The 25,982-nt window shown below is 47.9% G+C and overlaps 1 long non-coding RNA gene across 3 annotated transcripts in view; it reads left to right on the top strand.

Annotated features, from left to right (window-relative positions):
- The window catches only part of LOC138690586 (uncharacterized), a 166,187-nt gene that overhangs the window by 35,305 nt on the left and 104,900 nt on the right, over positions 1 to 25,982 (top strand). For 2 of the 3 annotated variants that reach the window (XR_011329376.1, XR_011329377.1), the window contains exon 4: positions 16,176 to 16,293. The exons of the other annotated variant lie outside the window; for it this stretch is intronic. This is a non-coding gene — a long non-coding RNA (uncharacterized lncRNA). The remainder of the gene's footprint in view (positions 1 to 16,175; positions 16,294 to 25,982) is intronic. 3 annotated transcript variants of the gene reach the window in all.

The raw sequence follows: 25,982 nt of genomic DNA, 5'->3' as shown, positions 1-25,982 counted from the left end.
TGTCTCCCTGCAGCCCATGGAGATCCATGGTGGAGCAGATGTCCACCTGCAGCCCATGAAGGACCCCACGCTGGAGCAGGTGGATGCCCAAAGGAGGCTGTGACCCCAGGGGAAGCCTGTGCTGGAGCAGGCTCCTGGCAGGACCTGCGGATCCGTGGAGAGAGGAGCCCACGCTGGAGCAGGTTTGCTGGCAGGACTTGTGACCCTGAGGAGGACCCACGCTGGAGCAGCCTGTTCCTGAAGGACTGCAGCCCATGGAAGGGACCCACACTGGAGCAATTAGTGAAGAGCTGCAGCCCATGGGAAGGACTCACATTGGAGAAGTTCATGGAGGACTGTCTCCTGTAGGAGGGATCCCACACTGGAGCAGGGGAAGAGGGTGAGGACTCCTGGCCCTGAGGAGGAAGGAGCGGCAGAGACAAGGTGTGATGAACTGATTGTAATCCCTATTCCCCATCCCCCTGCACCACTGAGGCGGTAAGGTAGAGAATTTGGGAGTGGAGCTGTGCCCAGGAAGAAAGGTGGGGTGGGGGGAAGGTGTTTTAAGATTTGTTCTTATTTCTCATTATCCTACTTTTATTTTGATTGGCAATAAATTAAATTAAATTAATCTTCCCCAAGTGGAATCTGTTTTGCCTGTGATGGTAGTTGCCGAGTGATCTCCCTGTCCTTATCTTGATCCATCAGCCTTTAGTCATATTTTCTGCCCTTTTCCTGTTGAGGAGGGGGAGTGATGGAGCAGCTGGGTGGGCACCTGGTGGCCAGCCAAGGTCAACACACCACAGTGTCATGCTGCAGGAAGGCATATGCCCTTCAGTGCCAGGGAGGTGGGTGCTGCTTCCTCTCAGCCTCTGGCTCACACTGAGAAATCCCTGCTGGGTGTAGCAACTCCGTGTGCCACCCCTGGTTCACTACCTTCGTCTTCGCATGGTACTGTTGGGAACTTGTTACACTGCAAAGGTAGTGGTGCAGAGTCTGGGGTGACTTGTACTCCCTGAAAACACAGGCAGGAGTGGGTAAACAGAAGTTGGTATAATGTTCTGCCATTTTACTTACAGAAATGGAGTAGCTTCTTTGTGACTCAGGGTAAAATATTCCCATTCCAAAGCCACCAAAGTAAAGGCTGGGAAAGACTTCTTAAGTTACAGTATATTCCCCTCAGGACAGAGTGAGAGGTGCAGGGTAGGGCTGTCTAGCTCATCTTTTGCAGCTTTTTCTTTGGGTGAGCTGAACCTGGGCTGGTTTATAACCTCTTACACAGAGCAAATGCCTGTGCCAAGAGGAGCAGCCCTGGTCATAGACTTTTACTATAGCAACAACAAAAAGGAAATGCAGGCTTTGTTGATTCTGGTTTGAAATCCAGTATAGAGCAATTGTAATTCAGCTAAGGAGGGTTTGAGGGCCAACTACCAATGTGTTCATTCATTACAGGAAAAGAGAATGACATCTTCTGTAATCATGATTAAAGGACCTGTTAATGTCTCTTTCAGGTTTTCCTGTTACCATAAAAGCAGGAGATGTGGTTTTCTCTCTTTGGAATTTGCAGCAAATATGTCATTTGCCTTTTTTCTCTGGGCTGTTTGAAGTCAATTTTGTTAACTTCCATGTTTTAAATAACACAAACTATTTTCTACTAGAAGCCCTGCCCCAAGGCACATGATGCTAACAGAAAGGACAATTGGTTTCAAGAGAAATCACAGAGTTCAGGGGTAAAACAGAGCTCTCTACAGTTACAAGGGGTAAAACTGGGAGCTGTTGTGCTGAGGATCTGCGCAAGAGTTAGGCTGCCTTCCGGGAAAAGATGCCTCCCTTATGAAGGCATGGGGTTTCACCTCAAAGACAGGGACTCTGAGCCTCATTCCAGCATGTCATCTCACCATTTCCTGCTGCTTTTATGCATTCAAGTGACTCTGCTCCAGTCTCTGAACCTTTTTCACCCTGCTATGCCTGGCATGTAGGAGCTTTCATAAAGTTAATTATACAGCACACTGCAGGTGCTTGTGGTAAGCAGGCTTTAACATGGGTTTTTTTGGCTGGGGCAAGCGCGTTATGCTACTGGGCTAGCAGACCTGGGCTACCCCTGGGTAAGTGTGGAGAACTTCACAGCCCTGGTAACAGACCTAAGCCCTTTGCATACCTGTGCCAATGATGAATTGTGTGCACATCTGGGCCCTGCATGGCAGTAATGGAAGTGGTGCTGGCTCAGGTGAATCTTGACAGTAAAGGAAGAGTCTAGATTGGCACTCGATTTCTGAGAGCTTGGTGCCTTCTTTTCCTGCTCCAAAGGGGGTGTCTCTGCGCTTCTCTCCTGATGTGTCCTCTGTGATCAAAGATTTTGGAGTGCAGAGGTGCTATAAGGTCACAGTGTGTTTATGCCCAGAGAGAGCAGTGATGGGGCTTCGGGCTCTCAATGGTTTTTAAGTCCCTTTTCTCTTTGATGGTGTCGGTTCGGCCAGCCAGCACCTGGGCAGGTCAGCACTGCTGAGCACATCTGCTGACACCCAGTACAGTCCATACTTCTGACCTCTGAGGTTCAGACACCCCTTTGGGCTTCATTCCCAGGCTGCTCTCATCTCACAGACCTAACAGGGCTTGTAGTGGTAACACACAAAAAGACAAGACTGACTTGCAAAATGAACAAACAGATCACGAGAGAAAGCACTCTGGATTCTGGTGGCTTCTTGTGCTATTGATGTGTGCATGCAATGTGGCCAGAATTGTCACTGGAAAACCCCCAAAGCCAGTGGAGTGAGCCACCCCACAAACATGTATTGAGTTCTGTGGCCTTCTGTAGTTTTTGCCTTTGGACTAATTAATGCTGTGCAGCCGTTGAAGCTATTTTCTCTTAATGCTGTTGCTTTTAATCTTGTATCTGTGTTTTGGTATGCTTGTTGCCTAATTCCACTGAATCCTCCTCTTGGCACCAGGAGTCTCTTTGTCAAGTGGACAGGGTTCTTGGCAGCCTCAGAGCTCTCCATCTTGTTCCTCTGTAGTGATGTGCGGAAAACAGACTCCACAATCAGTGAGATTGTAAAGTAGGTATGTTCATTCAGCGCTGGGCAGCACGGGGGGTAGTCCCACCAAAGTCATGCACGCCCGACTCAGCAGTTCGCCTCAAGTTTATACAGTCAAGTGTTACATATTCACAATGCACCTATACATATGCATGACCTATCCCTGCTTCATATTAAAATTAGCTCTGAGAGGTCATTTCCATAGTCTCCTCTCAACTGCGCTTGGGCAGTGCCTCTTTATGGTGGTCGTCTGGTGGTCGCAGAGATGAAGATAGATGACTCCTCTTCGTCACTGCTAGTAACCTCTTTTCTTGCGCAGGCTCAGTGATTTCTTGGTATTCACCCAAGCTGCAAGACCAGTCTTAGCTGGCTCTTGGGGCCAGCTCCTGCTTCTTATCAGGAGCTGTCTCTGCCTCATTGGCTGGTTCTTGGGACCAGCTCTTCTTATCAAGGACTGTCTCTACCTCAGCTAATTTCAACAATGTAAGCGCTAAACATCATCTTTCATCCCCCTTTATTATGTCTACTGAGATTCTTTTGACTCCCCTTGTCTCAGTAGCCTTTGGGCCTCTTTGCCTTTTGGGGTTTCAGAGACTATGGAGAGGTGCTGAAGAACAACTTGTAAAGTACCATGTGATGGTTTGTCTTTGTGGAAGTGCTATACCTGAGATGCAAACAACACCCAGTGCTCTCATTCTTGTCCTTGATCATACATGGATGTCCTTATTTCTTGAGGACCACTGGGGCCCCTTTGAATTGCGCCGTTAATTCAAGTCCACCTGACACCTGATATCCAAACTTCTCATACAACATGAAAGTGCATCTCCTTCCCTGATAAAGCACTGGCCATTGCTATTTGAGTGCCATGCTGGCATATGCTCTCAGCATGTGCAAGGGCATTGCGTCTACCGCACTGGCAGCTTGGGGCTTTGTTGCCTTAGCTTTGCAATTACTCTGACCTCACAAGCTGGACAGCTGGGTACACTTACCCAGTGGAGATCTGTGATCAGAAACCCCGCGAGTGCTCCTTGTGTGTGCATTGCAGCAGCAGAAGCTCCAGGCTCTGGATGGAGCTGATTTGCAAAATGCTGACCAGTCACAGCCATTAGGGCTTCTTGGTTCACTTTCTAGACGAGTCAGGCTGTGAGGTGTGGTGTCCAGGCTGGGTGCCAAGAAAGTGCTTCACATTCTGTCTGAAGCTCTACTGTAGTTTTGATGGATAGGATATCCCTTCTCAGTGCCTCCCTAATCTACTAGCTGCATACAGCTGCTTCTTCCTGTTTCAGATGTGGGTAAAGTGATCCCACACCAACAGTAATGCTGTAAAGGCCGTCAGACTTGCAGAAAATGTTATACAAATCAAATAATAGTAACGATTTAATAAAGATGCTGTTAACAATTATGAACTCAGCCAGAATATAGCCTGTGCAGTCTGTTCTGAGGGTGGGACTTGCATTTGCCTCTTCTGCTGCAATGAGCTACTGTCAGGATTACTGTTGTTTTTTCAGCAGAAGGCCCCGCAGTGTGCCATGCTGAACATTTCTAAGGACTCAGTAGATGCATCGTAGCTATGCTGTTCTGGCACAGCACCCTCTGTGCTCCTGACATGTCTGTGTGCTTTATTGCTTGATTATGTTGGTAGGTCTGTTACGTCTTGCTCTAGTAGTCTGTTGGATTTCACTCTTTACCTACAGTCTGTTTTCTAATGCTCTCAAGATCAGTGTAAGGAGATCTTCACTCTTTTTCCAGGCCACATTTGGAGTCTTGACAGATGCAGTCCCTGGTGTTGGTAATACAATGGGAGATCACCAGGGAAGGCCAAAGCTGTTACTGGTTCACAAGAATGTAGTCATGAAGCAACCCTGAAATGTGTAATATCAGTTAAAAGTGACCAATGCAGATCTGAATTATTAAGTCTATTAGCATGGGGTTGCCATAATGAAGTGTCAAATTCTTCACAAAACCAATTCCTATTAAAAAGACCTAAGATTAAAGCAGAGAAGATTCTAAAATGATGGGAATTGAGAGGAATGAGAGAACACAGTATTGATCATGCACACTAGTCATGTCTGTTTCTGTTTAGAAATATGAAAAACAGGTTAATGAATTAATGATTCAGTGTCAAAAAGGAGCCCAGAGGCAGCAAGTCTATTTAACTCATGTGACTGTGACTGTAAAAACCTTAGCAGCATCAGGAGCTGGTAAGAAGACAGCGATGGGAGAGGGGCTGAGTGGCAGTGATTACAAAACCCCAGTGCAGACAGGACAGGGAAGGGATGTATCAGATTTTAACTCCATGACAGTGAGTGGGCGTTGAAGGTCTGAGTTCTTGGGGCATGCAGCAGGCAGCACAGAGGTAAGAGAGAAGCAGCTGTATCATCCACTGAGTTGAGGTTCCAGTTTTCCAGCTCAGCCATTAACAGTTGTGGTGGGTTAACCCTGGCTGGCTGCTAGGTGCCCACCAAGCTGCTCTCTCGCTTCCCCCTCTCAGCAAGACAGGGGGAGAAAATAAGATGAAAAAGCTCCTGTGTGAAGATAAGGACAGGAAGATCACTCACCAATTACCATCACAGGCAAAACAGGCTTGACTTGGGGAAGATTAATTTAATTTATTGTGAATTAAAAATAGAATAAGATAGTGAGAAAGAAAAACAACACTAAAACCACCTCCCTCCTGCCCTCCTTTTTTTCCAGGCTAAACTTCACTCCTTCACTCCCAACTCCTCTCTCTCCTCCCTCCAAGTGGTGTAGGGGGATGGGGAATAGGGGTTGCGGTCAGTTCATCACGTTGTCTCTGCTGCTCCTTCCTCCTCACACTCTTTCCCGGCTCCAGCATGGGGTTCCTCCCATGGGAGACAGTCCTTCAGAAACAGCAAACCTGCTCCAGTGTGGGTCCCCCATAGCCCCAGGTCCTGCCAGGAGCCTGTTCCAGCATGGGCTCTCCACAGGACACAGCTTCCCTCAAGCACATCCCCATGCTCCGGTGTGCGGTCCTCCATGGGCTGCAGGTGGACATCTGCTCCACCATGGACCTCCATGAGCTTCAGGGGGACAGCCTCCCTCACCATGGTCTTCACCACGGAGCACTGCCTCCCCCTCCTCCTTCACGGACCTTGGGGTCTGCAGAGTTGTTTCTCTCACATTTTCTCACTCATCTCTCCTGGCTGCTGTTGCACAGCAGTTTTTACCCCTTCTTAAATATGTTATCACAGAGGCACTACCACTGCCACTGATGAGCTCAGCTTTGGGTGGATCTGTCTCGGAGCCGGCTGGAAGTGGCTCTGTCCAATGCGGGGGCAGCTCCTGGTCTTTTCTCATCGAGGCCACCCCTGCAGCCCCTCTACTACCAAAACCTTGCCATGGAAACCCTATACAACAGTGGGCAGCAAGTCATAAAGAACCGCACAGACACTGCCACACCTGGAAAGAATTTGTGTTTGCTCTGAAACCTGTGTGGGTGTTCTGGCTTTTCCTCACTGAAGCTGAGCAGCTTTTCCTTTCTTCAGCCTGAATCCATGTCCAGGAATTCAGAAAGTGCTTTGCAGAACATTAGAAAAATGAAACCAAAGTGTGAGGCAGAAGCTTACACCCTGAGTTCACCTTTTGAGACTGAGGCTTATGATAGGAACTGGTAAAAGATGTAGAAACAACGTTAAAGAGAGACTTTTGATGGAAAGTTGTGTTTCCAGGAGTAACAGCTATCAGCATTTCTTAGCATATAGTATAAATTTACATGTCTGACTTTTTTGATCAACTCTCATATTTATACCTGTGAGCATCTGTGGGTTTGCGCTCCTGAATAGAGGGCTAGAATGCTGGGGAGACCTACATTTCAGTTCAAGCCTTTTCTCCAGTTACCAGCTGATTTCAGAGAATGTCTCACAGTCATACAGCTCTTGGGAAATGTATTTCAGTCACCCATAAATTCATTTCTAAAGTTTCAGAAACTTCCTCACATGTGTAATTCTGGCAATGCGTGAGTAACTTTCCCTGATACTGTTGCCTAAGGGGATGCACTGCCAGGCAGGGAGGTTAGGTTTTATTGTTACCGGGTGCTGATTGAATGCATGGCCTTGGGAAAGTTATTTGGCCTCTTTGTGGATCATTTTCTCAAAAAAACAAAATGGGCACAAGGAAAATTGTCCACTTACATATCTGCTAGAAATCTAAATTAAAGTAGAAAGGCAGTCAAGATATTCTGAGAGGAAACATAGAAAATATTTGAGAATTTGGTGTCTGAGTGACAGGGAGGCATTTGGAAAAATTCCCGTTGAAATATATTTCCCGTTGAAAGTTCCCTATATGGCATAGAACCACAGTGCTTGTTTGCTACCAGCATTAATGTATCAAGTGTATAAAAGGTCCTTCTCCATTAGCTGCACGTATTGCCATTGTGTGGGGTACTGGTACATCTTCCATGTCACCCTTGCCGTGGGGTGATAGAACCATCGCGTAGATGCTACTTGTTTTAGGGTGATAATGCTTTGTTTTGTGTATGCACACACTCCTTTCTCTCATTGCTGTGCAGTATTCTACATAACGCTCCTTGAAACGTTTTCAGTGAGATCAAGTGACTTGTAAAAGCGTGATTTACTCAAGCGGGATTCTTGTCTACATGTAGCTAGCTGGTTTGTCGTACCTCTTTTCAACTTGTTTCGGGCTGGTGTAATCTTTTACCGGCAAGTATTTTGTACACACGGCCTCTTTCTGGTTGTGCATGAGGTAATGGCGCTGCTGTTCACACCTCCCTGTGCATGTATTGCAACACCTTCCCACACATATGATTAAAAGGCAAAACTTAATTTTGCAGAAATTAATTGTGTTAGAAAAATGGTTTTTAAAACACTCTGGAGAATGTTCTGTCAGCTTGACAGATGAAGGTAATGCTACAAAATGAATTTTGTTGACAAAATAATTTCAGGGTGTTGATAAAATGCGTTTTGTCTTTAGAGTGAAAAATACCAGACTGACAAATACTATTGTCCTTAGAAGTGTTTTTTCAGCTGTCAGTCAATTATTCCCTTTTTAAGCCAGCCAATGATAGTTCTTCGTATCTGAAAAAGCTTTCGTGAAAGATAGCATAAAGCTCTGAAGGACAAAATAATTAAACTTTGATTTGTTGCTTTCAAATTGAAAACAGCTTTGTTACTTTGATGAACAAGGATTGGTTGCTTGTGAAGTGGAAACAGGTGGCAAGCATTTGATAGAGATTTGACACGCGTTGGGGAGAAGAGAGGGTGGATTCGGAGCCGGGTTTCTTGAAACAGCTGTTTGTTTGAAAACTTACTGCTAGGCTATTTGAATACGTTGCAAGCTTTTAGAACGGCTTTCCTGCAGGTCGCACGAGCCATCTGCACACGCGGACGCACAAGTCCCGTTCCCGCGGTCCGTTATCTTGCGCTCCTGGAGCAGGCGAGGAAGGAGGCGCGGCCGGCCCCGGGGCTGGGGCTGGCACCGCCCGGCCAGGAGCCCGGGGCCGGGGGCTCTGCCGCTCCTCCCCGCCTCACCGCTTGCGGCCGGCGGCGGGGCCGGGGCTCGGCGGGGCGGTGGGCGCGCCGCCGAGGGGCGCGGGCGGCAGGCGGAGGACGGCTGGAGGGCGCGGGCGGGTCCGCTCCGGGCCGGCCGCGCTGCTCCCGGTGGCTCCGTCTGTCCGGCGGTTGCCCGCCTGCGGGGCTGGGCTGCCTCCCCGCCGGTGAGGTCCCGCCTGCCCCTTGCTGCCCCGGCGTACCGGGCTGACTCTTCCCGCCGCGGGCAGAAGGCCCGGGGCTTTCGTCTCGCCCGCTCGTAGGAGGGAAAGCCTTTCCAGGGTGGCAGCCCAGAGGCCGCTGGCTCTGCGCAGACCGGGGCGGGACAGGCAGAGGCTTCCTGGCTCTGCCGCTCGGGGTGCTGCTGAAGGGCAGAGGCTGAGAAGGGGCGAAGAGGGGGTGAGGCTGCCGCAGCCCGCTGCGGGGGAGGCTGCGCTCGGCAGCTGCCTGGCTGCACGGTCTGCAGGCGTTGAGACTTTGCGTCAGTCTTTCCTACGGTGACCTGGAGATATCAAGAAAAACGTGCCTCTGGAGCATAGGCTGGCACGGCTTCTGCTTCAACCGTAGTAATATGTATGTAGAAAAAAAAATCCCTGTCCTTTCAGCAGCTCCCAGGAACACTAGGCCCCTTGATCGTGACAGCTGTATCGGGTCGAGCCCAGAAAACCAGTGCCAAATCTGATGAGGCTTTATTTTTTAGTTATTGGACCAAAGTCCTGCCTGGTGCACCAGCCCGAGGAAAAGTTAACCAAGTTACAGTAGGGGTAATTGGAGTCAATATAATTTCAGTCACTAAGTGCATGGAGCTGTTTCTCCCAGATGCTGTTTTGGGTAAGGATCTCTTGGGCTCTCTAGCCATTCTGCTGCTTCCCAGGACATTTTTTCTGAAACCCTCTGGTTTCTTATTGGTATCTTGGGTTCAACAGACGCATCCCCGTTTGTCCTGCAGCACAGAAAAGGAAGGAAGAAAATCTTGTGTTATATGTGAGCTGGACTCTACTGGGATTTTTGAGAAAGCTTGAACTCAAGGAGATAGTCTTGTGATGAGGTAATGATGCTTCATTGCCAGGTTGTATTTTTTCTTCTTTATCAATACTGGCATAACTAATTACATTAAAGCATAAATGACCTTGTTGGAACAGCTAATCTTAGTCAAATGAGTGTGCCACTCCCACAAGTCACTGGAATGACACTTAGCATAATAGCTCTTTAATATGTGGAACATCTGTTCTTCGTTTTTGAAATAATCAGTGACTCTTCCTCATTACCTTCACTTACCGGTGCCAAAGTGATCCAGCCATCCCTGGCATAACATGTAAACTTTTTCACTTCTGGTTGGATGAGATTTTGAAACCACTGACAAGAAAACAAGCAATCAAAACTATAAATCATCTGAAATCCCAGTTACAATTAATGTGTGATAATTAACTAATGGTAGTTAATGGCACTGGCTAATAAATTCACAAAAGTACAGTTTCTCTTTTGGAATTGGAGTAATGTGGATACTAGTAGCATCAATTATGCCTTCAGTCTTGCTTTTAAGGGGGACTGTCTTTTGCTTTAGGAACAGTAGGATTGAAACCCCTCCAACATGCTGAGCACAGTGAATAGTCTTTTAAAACATGCTAATAAATATGAGAGCCCTCAGTGACTATCCAGTCAAACCATGCCATAAGTAGAGCTAGCTGTCTGCATAAATAGCTGCTCTCATTGCAGCAGTGCACAGGCTACTCCGTTGTTTTGGGAGAGCCAGGGGAAGAGATGGGCTTCCCAAGGCCCTGGAGGGTGGTGAGGTCTGGTTGTTTCCCTGCTGAAGAACAGCCCCAGCACTGTCTGCCCAGGCACTTCTGTGGCTTGTGCCAGGGATGCTGTCATGGGCAGAATGTGCCTCAGGTGACAGAAGAGCTGTGTTTGGCTTGTTGGGCTCAGACCAATCCCTCTGGCTTCATTCAGGATGGCAGGGAAATATGATATGGCCATTCCCTGGGGGAGCTGGGATGTCTGAATATTATATGCTGATAGAGCTTCAACAGAGCTTTGCTTTCCCCTTCCACACTGTCTGTCTTCAGCAGGCAGATAGCAGCCTGGCTTCTCCCTGCTGGGGCATGGAGGACGGGGAGAGTCAATGCATGCCTACTAATCTGCCTTCATTTCACATCTGCCTTTTAGGCTGCTTGGTCTCATGGTACAATCACAACAATGCCAGAATAACACCTTAAAACCAATCATTTTTATGGGAACACATAGTATAAAAGGTCTGACTGTCTGTGCACGCATATACCATCAGTGGCTATTACCCAATAAAGCTGTCAGATAGAGAAACATCGCAGCAAGTCCTTGAACAGCATCTCCTCAAGTTTAAACAGAGAAAAAGCTCCTCACAATTCATTTCTCGTAAAAATAAAGAAAAGAGGATCAATACAAGCTGAACGAATGAATCAGGGTTGCTTCCTATAGACAAGGAGAGAAATAAGGTTTGCCACCACTGGTCTGGCTTTGGGAGGGCAGCCCACTGGCCATGCAAATCACCCTGACAGACTTGGCAAGAGCACTCAGCTGCTAAATGCCAGTGTTGACTGCATGCATTGCCTTCTCCCAGAATTTGACTTTTATTCCAGAGAGGAGTGGGAGCCCAGGGTCCTTCCTGAGAGCTGACAGGTCAGGGACTGCCAGGCAACCCTCTTTTCTCTGCTTCCTCCACAGTGAGAACAGTCTTGGCACAATGACAAACCTGGAATAATGAGCAGGGTGTAAACAAGCTGCTCTGCTGCACTGGTGTCCTCGTGTCTGTAAATGCTGTCAGCGCCCTCCTCCACTCAGCGCAGGTGCACCCAGAAATTCTAGGCTTCATCATCTCGATTTTGCAGCAGTTCTTGGCCCCAAAAGGAGCTGTAGAAAGTGTTTTAATTCTGCTGTAGTGATTAGGAACGTAGTGTCTCCTGCATGACATACTGTCTGTGCTTCTGAGGATCCTGCACACTGAGCCCTTTGTGTTTCTCTCTTCACAGTGTGAGTCCTACAATGCTCCATTTAATGGATGTTATTTAGGTTGAAAGGTAAGCAGCTTAAATGCTTTGCTTTCTAGCATCTGTGTCCTGTTAGAGCCATTTCTCACTCACTCTCAACTGCACATTTTGTTACATGAACATGTTTAGATAGAACAAGGGTTTTTCTCTCCTTCAAATATTTATAGTGATGACTTGTGGTGTAATCAATAGGGTTTGCAGAATCTCACCCTGCACCATCACATCTTTGTTCTTCAGAATGATGCTTGCTGCAATATTATAGCTAGGACTGACAAGATAAAGCTGAGTTAAAACAAATTGCACATTATCTGCTTCCATCCTGCTGTTGAGATTGCAGCAGAGAACAGATGAAATTCTATCAAAGAGAAGCTCTTCTCCCTCCTCCCAAGCAGAGGAGTGGTAGGTACTGAGGCAGACCAAGAACAGCTCTGACAGAAGCTGTGCTGATATGGGGCTCTTACGCCCTCACACCCAGCTGATGACCAAAGTGCTCTGCACCAGGCTTCCAGATCCACATCCATCTCTTCTCCATGCTAGATCCTGAGGACATCTTTCGCAACCCCTCTTCAGTCTTTGCTCAGTCAGCTCCTAGGGGATCTCCAGAATTCAGCATGCCATTACAGGCCATGCAGGAGTATGGTCTGAGCTCTCCTACTCCTGCACCACACTCCAGGAGGTGTAGCAATAGCTCACACCCGCTGTTGCCTGGTATTGTTGTCTCCTTCCCCCAAGAACCACTGCAAGGAGAAACACTTTCAGGGAACGGGGATTGTTATGACAGTTTTTTCCTCCCTGTCACAGCCAGCAGTGAGCCGTTTTTCATGGGCCCAAAGAACACTGATGTCTCACACGGTCTCAGCAAGAGGTGCTGGCAGGATCCCTTTGTGGGCCAGTCTGAATGCTGGCTCTCTGCTCTACCAGGCCTGCATCATGAAGTCTGAGTATTTGATGCTGCAGGCCTGCTGTGAACCTGCCTCTTGCCAGCACGTGCTGGAAGCATTTTTTGAAAGACTTTAGGAAAGCAGGCAGGCTATAGGGAGGTTTGGCTGATGCAGCATTTGAGCAAAGTGCTGTTCAATATGAATATGTGTACTCTGTACTGAACTAAGAGACAACAGGAGCTCTTCATGTAGTGAGGAATGAAATGCAGCCTTTTCAGGAAGCCACATGCTCCTGTAGTTGATGAGGAGTTGAGAGCATCTTGCCGCAGAGCTGCTCAACTAGGGGACTCAGCACAAAGTCATTGGGTAGTGTTTAATAATGTCCACGTGGCTCCTTTGTGCCGTGGAATTATCTGACTTTTTGTCTCAGTCAGTGGGAGTGGGATGCCCTTTTGGGCACAGAAACTGCATTAAAGAACATTATGGTATCATTGCTCTGGATGGAGCTGCCAGGAATTGCTGCTTCTTGCTCTTGGCTGGAAGGTGGCTTCACTCTTTTTGTTGTATGAGGTAGGTATATTTAGGTTCACTTGACAGGAAGCCTCTTGACTTCAGCAAGAAGGCACTGCAGACAACTCTGGCTTAGAGGCCAAAGAACTTCCGGCTTCTGTTGCTACTCCTATGAAGAAGAAAAAAAAAGAATTTCTCAAAAATAAACCACATTTGACCTGTAAGCAGAGAGCATAGCTTGGCAAGGGAGGAAATCAGGGATCAGGCACTGGGAAAGATACAAGCAAAATACCACCTGATTTCTGTCTACTTAAAAGCCAGTTCTTTACTTGGAAAAGTCACAGACTCTGCCTCTGCACAGCTCCCTGCCTCAGTCTGTGAGTGCTGAACCAGGGATGACTCCAGTCTGAGACTGAGAGAGCTGCAGAGGAATGCTTAATTATGTGACTGCTACCCCAAAGGATAATTACTGATCTGAACTACCTGCAATGCCCCTGGAAAGCTGTTTAGCATCAAAGATGTTATTTAGCTAGCTAATAGCAAAGAGTAATTTTCAAATATTCTAGGAAATAAATTTCTACAGATTTTGAAGATACTAAAAGTGATAGATCATTATTACCTGGTATTAGGAGTTCTTTTTCCTAATTCTGTGTAGAAAAGTCAGGCACATGCTGGTGGGTGGAAGGAGCAGCAATCCTATGTGGCCTTAGTGCCTTGATTCAGAATATTCTGGGCTTGGTGGAGTCAGGAGAGACTCTTCCTCCTTCTTTTTAGGGACACACAGGCATTATCTCCAAGCCCATCATTCCTGAAATGCCTTTTAATTGCCAAAGGGTCGGTTCTGTCTGGGACAGGTCCCTGAGCAGTGTCCTCCTGGGCACTGGTCCACAATGAGCTCTGCTGGCACCCAGGTCCCGGACAGCCCCAGGCTCTGCCCGGCGGCTTGGTCAGGACCTCAGTGGCAACAGCCCACGGTTCCATGGCTGGGGGAGGCTTTAATGACCACACCAGCCAGCCACCTGCTTTTACATCTAGCCAGAAGGACATGAAGTATGTATCACCCTTGGCACTGGACCACACTGCCTTGGGAGATGTGTCTGGCAAAGCACTTGAGCTGCCCTTGGCATTGCAGTCCAACACCAGTTAATGCAACTCAGCAGGGAGTGCACCACATGCACATACAGCGAGTGCAAGATGTGGCATTTGTGCAAAGACGTGTCAATACCATGCCAGTGTGCTTGCCTGTGGCCATGGTCATCTTTGCCTTATTGTCGATAGAGATCAATTAGTATTTTATAGTAATATGTGGTGGGCCACCCCCTATTTCTGTGTTAAGGGAATATAGCTAATTATCCTGGGTCAGCTGCTGGTGTGCCACCCTGGGACTCATTCTGCCCATGACTGCCCAGTCAACAGAAGTCCACAGCAGTGGAGCCAGGCAACTGTGTCCATCTCCTGGCCTCCTTCAGATGCACACAGAACCTTGTGAAAAGCAGATGCAGCCAGCCTCCTTGTTGATGCTGGGAGTGTCTTGCACCTGCAGTACTATCCCATTCTAGTAAGGATGCTGTTAATAAAGGTAGGGCTTGAAAGTGCCAGTCAGGACCAAAACAGTAATGAAATTACATCATAAATGCAATAGCAAAGCTGATGGGTTCCCTGTTAAACAACTTAGTTGTATATCCCATTTCATAGAGCTCTGAGGAGGCACCAGAGATTCCCTCCCCCATCCCATTCAAAGAAGCCCTGCCTGCATTGAAAGCCTGTATTTTTTCCAGAATATCAAGGTTTTGGTTTCTTTGGACCTGACTGCAAATCCAGGAGGCCTCTATGTGTATTTCACAGGGCTCTGTCCTTGCAGATTCCTTTGGTTTTCAAGCTAATCAGGCCCAGGACCTGCTCCATGTTCTCTCCCTTTATATTTGTATCGCTGTTCTATTACAGCAAGATGCTGCAAAGAGGAGATGAAAAGCAGCTTGGAAGTCTGTTTCTATGAAAGTGTGAATTTATTTTTAAATCTCTTGAATTATTTACTTTGTCTGCCTTTTTTTAATGACAGGTGAATACGTTTATGACTTGTTCTATTTCCTGAGGTAGCACTTGGTATGAAGGGAATTAATTACATGTAGAGTAAATGCAGCTGATGTTAATTTTCAAGTCAAGTTTCGGCTTTGCTGAAATTTCAGAAAGAAAGTAGTGTTTTATAAATTAAACTCTGCTTTGTGTGCTTTCTGTCTAAAGAAGGCTTGGCATTTGGAAAGGCAGCAGGAAGAGAAAACAAACATACTAGATGAGGGAAACTTGTCTTTAAGGATGTACTCTGTCAGTTATCAGTAGACAGCTGTGAGAGATCAGTGTGGCAGCCCATCAGCTGTATGTGGAGACTGTAATAGACTCCAGCAGCATACCAACACCTTTGGCAGGAATTGGTTTCAGTGGCAAATTGCTGGTCTGTGGCACAAGCCGCTGCTTTGAACTGACAGGGTGATTAAACTAGTTACTCCTTTCTGTGAGAGAGCGCATGCCCTGTGCACTACCAGGAAAACCTCTTCTGCTTCAAAGCAGGTTAGATACTGATACCATCAGAGCTTAACTGAAAAGGATCCTGCGCTGCCATGTCTGTACTGTCTGTGCAGAGGCACTACCAGCAGGACAGGCAAGGCTGTGGTTCCTGGGAAAATCAAACTACCATCAGCATACATTGACAAACTGGTCCCCTTTGTTGTTCCATCTGAGGCTATAGTTAGCATTTCAGTTCCTCGCTCCATAAGGTTGGAATGATCTTACATTAGTTCTTGTGCTATAAGAACTCTTGGGAGCACAGCCCCAGAGCTGGATAGGTGCAGTGGGCTGGAGTGGTGGTGCTGGGTCTGGCTGGGCTGCGGGCAGGAAATGCTGTGCTGCTCTCCAGCAGACAGGCTGGGCGTGAGAGCAGTGACCCTGGCAGCTGCTTGCCAGCCCTCAGTAACTTACCCCTGCAGGCAGCTAACACGGAAAGGGTCATAATTAATTTAACTCTCCATCCGTCAAGCCCATTTTCCGCCCCTGGAATGACAACTTGTACGTGATGCTTTGGAAAAGAGCAGTTCCTTCCAGCCTCCAGTGCTGCCTATAGGCAGTGGTGCCCTGTGCAGCTTAGCAAAGAGCAGATCTGTTTTAAATCCGGTCTTCTGATTTTTATGTGCTGTAGTATTTACTGTCCAAGTTCTTATGTCACAGATTTCCAGCTGTTGTGTTTAAATCTGATGGAGATGACCGTGGGAGCAGAGGGAGAATCTCTGCTGGGGTGAAACTGCTTGGCTGTCCACTGCCAGTGAAGCACTCTGAGCTAAGATGGGTGAGTTGCAGTATAATCCATGTCTCATCTGCATCATTTCATCGTCTTTTAACAAGTGGACAACAGTTTAGTGTGTCTGAGTGAATTTATTGCTCTGGGTCTTGTTCTGAGGAGCAATGACCACTGGGTGCCCCATTATCTTTTAGCTCATGTGTATATGAAACCGTCATCTCATGTTTCCTGTAGCTTATGGCCCATATCTGATAGTGGAATGTAAAATGAATTTATGCTTTAGAAGCAGAAAAGGTTAACTCTAAATAATAATAAAAAGTAAAATGCAGACTAGAAATGTTGCTTTATTTTTTATGGTTTCTACATAATTTTGGCTCCTTCCCTGAAGGATTTAGTATAACTCAATGAGAAAATTGCATTCAAATCCTGTGGGCTGCTCTGCCGTGACTAAACTGAAATTAGGGCGGATATACAAAGTAGTTTTACAGAAACCGTTTGGATGGTTGCCTGCTGGGGGAAGCACTTGGTGCCTAGGCTGTGCTGTCTCTTGAACAGGACAGAGGTGGGATGACAGCAGGTTTGTGGTAAAAAGGAAGGGCACAGCTGGATGCTCCTTGGGCCATAACGCTGCACTGATGGTCCCAGGGGACCTGGGTGCACAGGGGCCTCTACTTGCTGTTCCTGCCCCTGGGATGTTTGCTGAGAGCTACTGGGAGGGAGCAGCTCATCTGATGGCTTCTTGCTCGGAGCATGGTTCTCGTTTTAAATGTGTTGTTGGCTTGTTGATGGCAACTGTACCTTCCAAGGCTTGCTCAGGATCCAGTGCCATGGTCTGAGGCCTCCCAGAAGGAAGGAGTATCAGTGAGAGATTTTGCCATCCAGCCCAGACCCATGGGCATTTCTTCTGTTCCCCTCCTTAGCCTTGCTTGAACTGTTTGCTGAGCTGCAAAACTTCCTGGAGTACTCCCATGAGCACATGCACAACCAAGTTGTGGCTTTGCCTGTCCCACACATGGTTCAGAACACCACAGAACGATCCTCCTGTACACAGCAAGGTGCTCTGCCTCGTACTCCTGTGAATGCTACGTGGCACACAGCTGGAAAAAGGCTTCCTGAAACTTGGGACAGTCTTAGCTCCTGGTTTTTGGGAACAGAGAGATTAAAATCACAAAGTAACTGTGGGTCTCTGCCCATGAAGGGCCCTTGGGAAGGGCTCCTGAGTGAGAAGGACCACTAGGACTCTCTTTGCACAAGCAGCACTTTGCAGGGTGTGCTGCAGAGCTCAATGCTCTGCAGGGCTTGCCTGATGCCCATAGCAGGAGCACTTGGGTGTGTGAGGATGCAAAGGGCCTGGGTTGTTACTCAGTGCTGACATTCCAGACATGACTAAGCCATTTTGATGAAAGAGTTGGAATCTGACAGTTTTACTATTCAATTGTTTCTTATAGATTTCAAATAAAAATAAATTGGCTTCTTTTAAAAGAACAAACTGTGGAAAAGCTTTTGTAAGCAGAAGTGAGTGGTCTCTGAAGCACGGCAGACAGCTCTGTATTCACAGCCAGCTAACAAGCTCTTCAAGGCCCATTGCAGAGGGGGCTGGACTGAAAAGCAAATGCCTCTTCTCAGCTCTAGCTTTGCCTTGAGGCACTTGAGGAAAGAAATGCACAGGAGGAAGGGGAGGAGGTTTTAGAGTCTGAGCATCCCCCAGAAGGCAGGCTCATCCCCAACACCATCACAACAGCATTGCAGACAGCACGCTACTGGCACTGGTGAGCTCCTGCCAATGCCTCCCAGCCCCAGTGCCAGCGCGTTTCTTGCAGAAGCAGCAATGAAAACCTGTGTGAGGCTGGCACAGTCTCCGTTTGCTGTTTCTGTTCCAGTGGGTGCAGGAGGCCAAACGAGATCAAGCATAGCTGCTGCCCAAACATTCTGGGATACATGGTTTCTGCCCTGTAGGGCTGACAGGCTCGGAGTGAGACTGCAAGGAACAGGCAAGGAGGCAGTGGCCATGCCTTTATGAGAGGGATGAACTCCTTGGCCCTTCCAAGGGTGGGTTCTTTGTTGCTGGGGTGCCTCCCTCTCGAGGGCAGGCATGGGGCTGTGTGAGCTGTCTGTCTCTGGAGGGGCTCTAAGTGGGTGCTGGCATTCCCGCAGCTGCCTGTGGCAGACTTGCTTTTTCCAGGGGGCTGGAGTTGGTGGCAGAGTGGGTCTGTTTGGATGCCTCCTGGACCCCCATCCCCTTTGTGAGACTGCTTTCCACAGAGGCTGCTGCAGGGCATCTGGGGAGCAGCATATCCACAGGTGCTGTGATGCGTTCGGTTTGCATTTAGAAGGAACTGCTGGCTTAGGAGGTTTATTTGCTGCTTTTATAAATTACGGGCCTGTCATTGCCCTCCAGGCAGCGTCCTGCTGACATCTCCGCAGGACTGGTAGCGTCTGCAGACTGCCAAGCCCGGGGTGGTGATGGGGGATGCTGTGCCCAAGCTGGGGTTGGCAGCAGGTGCTGGGGAAGGGCAGAGTGACTGCCAGGCCCCTGGGTGGAGTCTGCCTGCAAGGGAGGAGTTTGGTGCACATCCCCAGAAGCTGCTTGCTGGCAGACCGTTCCTGAGGAATTAACCGTGGTGCAGACAGAAGAGCCAGGAGAGCAATTGCACTGACATTAAACAGGTTGACAGAAAGTGCAGGGGCTGCATCTGGAGCAGTGATGCTAAGGACCGTGTTGGTCAGGGTGGGGTTCAGAGGGCTGGATGCCTTGCTGTGCCCCCAGGGTGGGAAGAGGGAGCTCCCTGGGGCCAGGCAGCCTGCACTGCCCCTTGCACACATCTCTTGGATATGCCTGTGGTGAGAGCAGCAGGCTCCATACTCTCAGGGTGCTGTTGACAAGAAGGGCTCTGTGCCCTGGGCTGAGAGGTCACCCTGGCCTTTTGGCACTGAGCTGGACTTCCCTGGGGCAAGCGTTGGCCAGGGCCAGGACTGGAGAGCCTGTGGCAGCTGAGGTCCTGGATCTGCCTGCTTTCCTTAGCACCCTCGTTCAAGTGGCAGGCTAGAAAGTCTGGCAGTTCTTCTAAGGCACTTTGCACCTTTTAGCTTTACTCCTAAGGACTGGTGTGTGCTGGGCTATCTGTTTATCAGCTGGAGTTTGCTAATGAAGGTATAAGCCTTCTGGATTCTTTGGAGGACTTTGTTTGCAAAGACCCTGGGATACAGGAGCAAATGGCTGTAAGAAAAATGCCTTTCATCATTCAAGATAAAGAACATCACAAAGCCTTGGAGACATCACTTCATTCAGGAATTAAATTGCAAGAGTCATCTGGTGTCAAATAAGTTTCATTTAATAGGTCACTCACTTAAATAAAGTTTCTGTAGAAATCAATATCACTTTCTCCTGCAATTGACAGCTCAAGACATTGAAAATGGCATTTTTCACATAAGGTTTATTTAATTTTAGGAGGAAGAATCCCTCCCACACCTTCTGCTTGGTCTAGGCGGCGCTGGTACAAGGTTAACAGTCTGCTGAGGTGGAAACCTGCCCTGTCCTTTCCTGTGGGGATAATGTGAGGTCATTTTAGCACAGGCTTGCCAGTCTCATGTGCAGTCAGGATGCTATTGTTACAGGACTGTATCAGAGGTGTGTCCACAGCTCACAGAAGGAAACAGGGACAAGTCATTGTGTTCTCTCTTACAGATGAGTTTGGCAGGGCAAAATGCCTCGTTATATATCTTAGCAGAACTAGACTTTCTGTAGAGGCAGGTATCTGTGGGCTGTGAAGACTGGAGGTTGCAACAGGGATGCTTCTGTGTCCAGGGTAGGTGCATCTTGCAGTTTCAGCCTCCCTTAAGAAAATGGCACACCTTTACTCCGTGTTTTTATTTCAGTCTGATAGTATCCCATGGGGAAGGGAGGAGACTTTGGCAGCTTTCTGCACCATCTCCCAGGAGAAATGTGTGTAGGAAATGAGAGCTGTTATTATTCCTACTATAGTGAAATAATTGTCTGAACACTTGATGTTTTCTCCACTTGCTTTTCAGTCTTAAGCAATTTCTGAGGTTGACACGCTATCTCCAGTCACATTTGTCTTGTTGTGTGGCATGACTGATGCAATTACAGCTGACATTGTCACAGCATTTTACACAAAAGCCTTCAATTGCAGGCTAGCAGATGACCCTTGAAATGAGCAGCAGGAGACATCAATGCCCTGAACTTCTTCCATAAGAAAGAGTTGCTGGCTGTCAGGGTAACATGTAGCCAGTGTCAAGTTTTTAAAGCCAACACTTTTTCTGCTGGTTGTGTGCAAGAAGCAGTGTTCTTACTCCACACTTGCACAGCCTGCACGTGGACTTTCCCTGTCAGCATTTTTGGCCACGGGACACCACCTGCAACCAATGAGAGTAACTGCATTGGCAGCAGACATGGGAGTTTGAGAGGACTGAGGAGCGCATGCAGTGCTTTTCCTCCTGTCTGCCCCTTGATACAAGTGCCAGCAGCCACTGTGAGGTGCAGGGGGTAAGGGATTAGGGACTGGCCCAGCAGTCAAAGCCAGGCTCTGCAGAGGTGCATGTCCTTGCAGAAAAGGAAAACTCTGACACTCCCTGGGTATTTACTGTGGGGGAGTGGCAGGCTGTCAGGGTGCTTGCAAACACTTCTCTATGAAGGGGGATGACAGCACCTCAGGTGGGGTGCTATGCAGGGAGAGGAAACGCCTCGGATGCGGGTTAAGCAGTGGGAAGAGCAGCGGAGGTGTTGGGGACAGGTGTGCTCGCTTACGGCACAGGCACAGGGGATGCTCACCGGGCCTGACATGTAAAACTGGGGTGGAAATTTTTTCTCCTTGGAGTGTACAGCTCGAGGAGGCAAGACGTCCATCAGACAGCAATTGCTGGCTCTGACGCTGAGAAGCAGGTGGCAGCTGGCAGAACGCTTGGTGGGGCCCCAGCCGGCTCTGGAACTGAGGCGGGGCTGGCCACTGAGCATGCTGCACTCCCCCCCCACAAGGACGGCTGGTGGGATGCAGGGTCAGCTCCTGCTTTCCTGACAGCTCCTTGCTGTGGATGGGAGATGCCAGTTAGTCTGAGAGAGGGACAGGAGTGGCTATGCACTCTGGCGGCATGCTGGCTGTGCGCAGTCTCACTCCTCTGAGAGGGGAAGAAGGCACTTTTAGGACTTGGTTGGAGCAACTTGGAGCAGCTAACCCAGAGCTGATGGCAGTTCCCCACTCCCTGCCTGTCCGACAGAATTAGGTGCTATGTAAAACCACCCAAGCTTTTAATGACTTCTTTCAGACACAAACTGACCATCTAACTTTGCACAATTCACTGAGATTCCATTTTACTCAAAGAAATAAAAATAATAGTTTAAACCATTTCAAATATAGCTGTAAATCCCGAACAACATTAACCTTTTCCAAAGCATTAAACTGATCCCTGGTGGATTCTCAAAATTGCTATTAGGAGGAGGCACGAGATAGTCTCTCCTGAACTTCATGTTCCCAAAGTAAATAACCAGCCACACTGAGTGTGGGGTTTATTAGCTTTCTGACTGCTGCCTGCCTGTCTCCTCACCCTATTCTGAGTCATCAAACATTAGCACTTGCTGCATTATGGAGGCAAGAGTTCATGCACAGAATCACAGATGTGAGGAGGGGGACTAAGGTGATGTCTGGGTTCAACGAGGGAACAGCAGCTGCCGCAGAGAGCGTGGGAACAGAGGAGAGCTGTCTGGCTTGTACAGCCGTGCATCTTCCTTTGAAGAGATCTGAGGCTCTGGTGTTCGATTGTCAGAAGGACTTGGTTGGAGACAGCAATAGCGAGAGAGGTTTAATTAGGCTTCTGGGTCCAACTCATTCATTATACAAGACCAGATCCAGATCTGGTATTTCATTTTGGTGCACTGGCTGAGGGAAGGGCATGGGGACCACTGACCTCTCCGGGGCCACAGAGGATTGCCCCTAAAAGGGTGAAGTGGCCTAAAGGAAACACCTTTTTGATAATAACACCACAGTCCTGCCCAGGCAGGAAAAAACAGATCAGGGCCTTTTGACTAAGAATATACTCCTGGTGTGGCACATGCATCAGGGGCAGTTTTGCAAGATGAATACTATCATAAGAATACTGCAGGAAAGGAAGAATGTAAACATAAACGTGAATGAACACTGGGATTGTTTAAGGTATTTTAGCAGATACCCCCAATGTTCATAATCTCACAGTCATGAAGAAGGCATCTCCAGTTAAAAAGCCTCTTGATCAAGAGAGAGCTTATTAAAGTAGCAATTAAATTATAAAAAGATACAAATATGTATCTCATTGGGAAAATGAGAAACTCAGTAAATGAAACCTAATTGGCCATTCATCTGAGAGAAGGCACCAGTATCAATGAAGAATCTTTGGGTTAGGGCCAGGGTTAAACATACCAGGAACAAATGAAATATTAGCCACAATTATGTTGAGGACTGGGTTCTGATCGGCAGTCACAGTGTAGGAAAGGCTGAAATACTCCTAATCTGTATTGGTAAATAAATGGGTGAACCACTCGTATCCTGCAGTAAACACGGAATACTTTATTCTACTGGAAACTAGAGGGGATGGTAAACTGGGACTGTTAAATGTTTAAATTTGGAATATGGTATGAAAGAGTTCTTTGAACCATTAATGTTGTTTTTGAACAAAATGGGGAGCACTAGAGAAGTTTGAGAGGCCAGTAACAGTGACTGTTACCAGCGTATGGGGGAGGTAAAGGAAGAGGCCAGGAGCTGTGGGCTGGTGAGGCTGATAGTGTTCCCAGAAAAATACACAGAAAAAGAAGTTGCTTCCCCACAGATTGTGTGTTTAAGAACTCCTTCTTCCTTGCATGTTTGGGCTGCATCTCAAGGGAATGCTGCATTTAGTCTCTGGAGCTGAAGAAATCCTCTCTGGGCGGCAACCCGAGGCCATGGGATGGGAGCAGGGGAGCAGGAGCCAGGTCTGAGGGGGTGTAAGGGGAGGCTGATGCCAGCAGGAGGGTTTGCAGCAGAAGTGGTGCAGACGTGGGGCAGGCAGTGTGGAACAATATTTCCTAAACATTGCCTGCCGTGGGGCAAGAGAGCAGGAGCAGAACGGGCTAAGGAGAGATACAGGAATACATACCAGCAGGCACTTGTTGAAAGAATCTGTACTGGCTATGCAGCACACTCAGATGGGAATCTTGTCTGGGTAGCCCAGCTGCAGCCCAACCGTGCTGGTAGAGATAAGAGCTGTCATAGCTCATCCCTGCTTGGTCCTGCCATGAAGGTGCTTGTTGTCCTGCTAGCAGTAGTCCCCAGAGAAGATACAGGTGCTAGCTGCTGCTGATGATGTCGCAAACTGCATCTCCTCTGATATGGCTCAGCACCATCTCTGCTTTGTTATGTTCCTGTGGAGCCTGGCTCTGTGTTAGACTCTAAGAGTCGGAGCTCCTTTTCTCAGGCTTCCTTTGGTCACATCTGCACCTGCCCTGCTGCCATGCCACTTCTGAAGTGCTGGTTCTGCTATCCATTCATAGCGTGCTGGGACAGCAGCTGCAGTTGTATATCCAATAAGGGCAGGTTACTTCTAGGCTGCTTCAAGTGCCATTAAAAGACATTTAGTTCTAAGTAAGGACAAGTTCACATTCTAACATCCTTAATGCTTGTAATTTCTATGAGCAGTAATATTGATTCCTAGGGCTGTGCTGACTATAACACAAATGGACAGCAACTGGTAGGAGGCATTTCCTAACCCTGCTATATTGGGTTCCCTGAAGATGCCAAGTGATTTGTATGTTCCCAGCAGGTGTAATCTGGTAATGACAAAGGCTTGTGACCTGCATGCTATCAGATACATCCCGGCTGCAATTTCCATGGCAGAAGCTGGGCGGAGAAGCAGCTTTGTACAATCAGTGCTCTCTAGTTTTCCTCTGTTGTAACCCTCGGGCTTCTATGGCATTCCCGGTTCTCTAATGCAGGGACAGCCCCTGGATGTTTCCTGTCTCCCGGCATGGTTCAGTGCGGAGGCAGGAGGTGGGAGGCAGGAGCCTGTGCAGAGCAGTGCCAGGAGATGTGCTGATGCCTGAACTAGCCACGGGTGAGCCAGTGAGGGTCAGCTCAGCTCCTGAGGGCCCCGTTCTCATGGGCTGTGCTTGCAGCACTGCTCCGTGGCATGGCCTTGCAGGGAGTGGGATGACTTCTGGCAGTGAGAGGCAGGCTGGAGGGACTGGGTGTCACCCCACCATGAGCAAATGGGGATGGGACCCTGCCTCCGGTAATGACGTTCTGCCCCGAATGGCAGATACTGTGTTCATAACTTCTTTTAACTAGCTCCCCACACTGTTTGTAGACTAAACAGCTGACAATTAACAAGCTTGTTACTACATTCATCCCAGGCACTTCACATTGAATTACTGATATGTTAAATATCTGATTACCTTTGAAGCTAACTGTCTTACAATAGATCCAGCACAACAAAAGCATTCTCAGCTCTGAGAAGGTGACAATCAAATTTGGTGCCATCTGTTTTTTATTGGTAAGGAGTAGAAAACTCCTTTATGCTCAGAGAAGATATCACAATTGGAAAGCTATGATACATAGCTAAAATAAGACTTCATGTTTCCCATCTTTTCATAGCTACAGAGCTTTCAATAGTGCAAAGTCGATTTTTATTTGAACATATTTGTGAGATTAACCTAAACCATGGGCCTGGGCTGCAGTTTGCCCTTCTGATAAACAAGGATAAACATAACTGGTACTAGCTGAGAAAGGAGATCTGGCAGTAAACAGAGCATTATTGAAAAATGTTATTTTCAGAGGTGCAGCTGCTTGTCTCTGACAAATTAAAAAGGGAAGCATCTGCAAGGCACGATGGGAAGAAAATACTCCAGGAGAGGTTTTATCAAGATGGTAGTCCCGTGGAGACAGTCTTCTGGTGCTCTGTGAAGTATTGTGATGCTAGATGTTAGCATTCAGAGAGCCAAAGTAGGCATTTGTATGCGTTGTGCAAGGAATGGTATGTTATTTAAACAGGCTTTCCTCTAAGAGTCTGTATTCTCTAATTCTGTGTCAGTAAATACATGTCTTAGAAGGGTTTCTTCCAAATGAGGAGGGAGTTCACCCTTCAGTGCTTCTGGTAGGAGAGAAGATATATAGACCATCTCCCTGTGCCTTCTCCAGGCTGACACCAGTCCCTCTCACTCCTTGTTTTTGTCTGGATGTTTTAATAATGGGTGAAGACAAGCACAGGAAAGCTCCTGCCAAGTAGTATGCCCTGTGCTCTTGCTCCCTGTAGCACACCTAACAACCACCTCCTGTGTCTCACTCTCCCCAGCAGCTGCCCTGCCTTGCATGGGGATATCGCCTGAGACCACCATCCGGTTCTGCAGTGGGTTGGGAGCCTGTGGCTGCTCTGTTCTCACACCGGCAGCCTGTGCCTCGGCAGATGCATTTTGTTTGCACCGCGGCTGTGGGTTAACACCATTAGACCATGGGAGGAGGAAAGGAGTTTATATTTATGTGTGAAGTGTTTGCATGCCATTCCAAGAATTGCCTGAAAGAAAGTGGAAATAATATTTACAGTTGGCCAGGAGAACAGCCTCTTAATTTGACTTGATGTTTATGATTTCCCACGCATTTCTGAAAGAGGCATCTTTTCCCGCTGTGTTTAAATTCACTGTGGTCCATCCAGTCTCCGTGTTGTGTCGTACGTGAGGCACTACCACAGGTCCATGAACCTGCTGGATGCTTGGGTACCCCAAG

The sequence above is a fragment of the Haliaeetus albicilla genome, chromosome 22, assembly GCF_947461875.1.
Source record: "Haliaeetus albicilla chromosome 22, bHalAlb1.1, whole genome shotgun sequence".
In the NCBI taxonomy this organism is placed as follows: domain Eukaryota; kingdom Metazoa; phylum Chordata; class Aves; order Accipitriformes; family Accipitridae; genus Haliaeetus; species Haliaeetus albicilla.
Note: the sequence above shows the minus strand (reverse complement) of the source record. Positions and strands in the feature narration are given on the sequence as shown.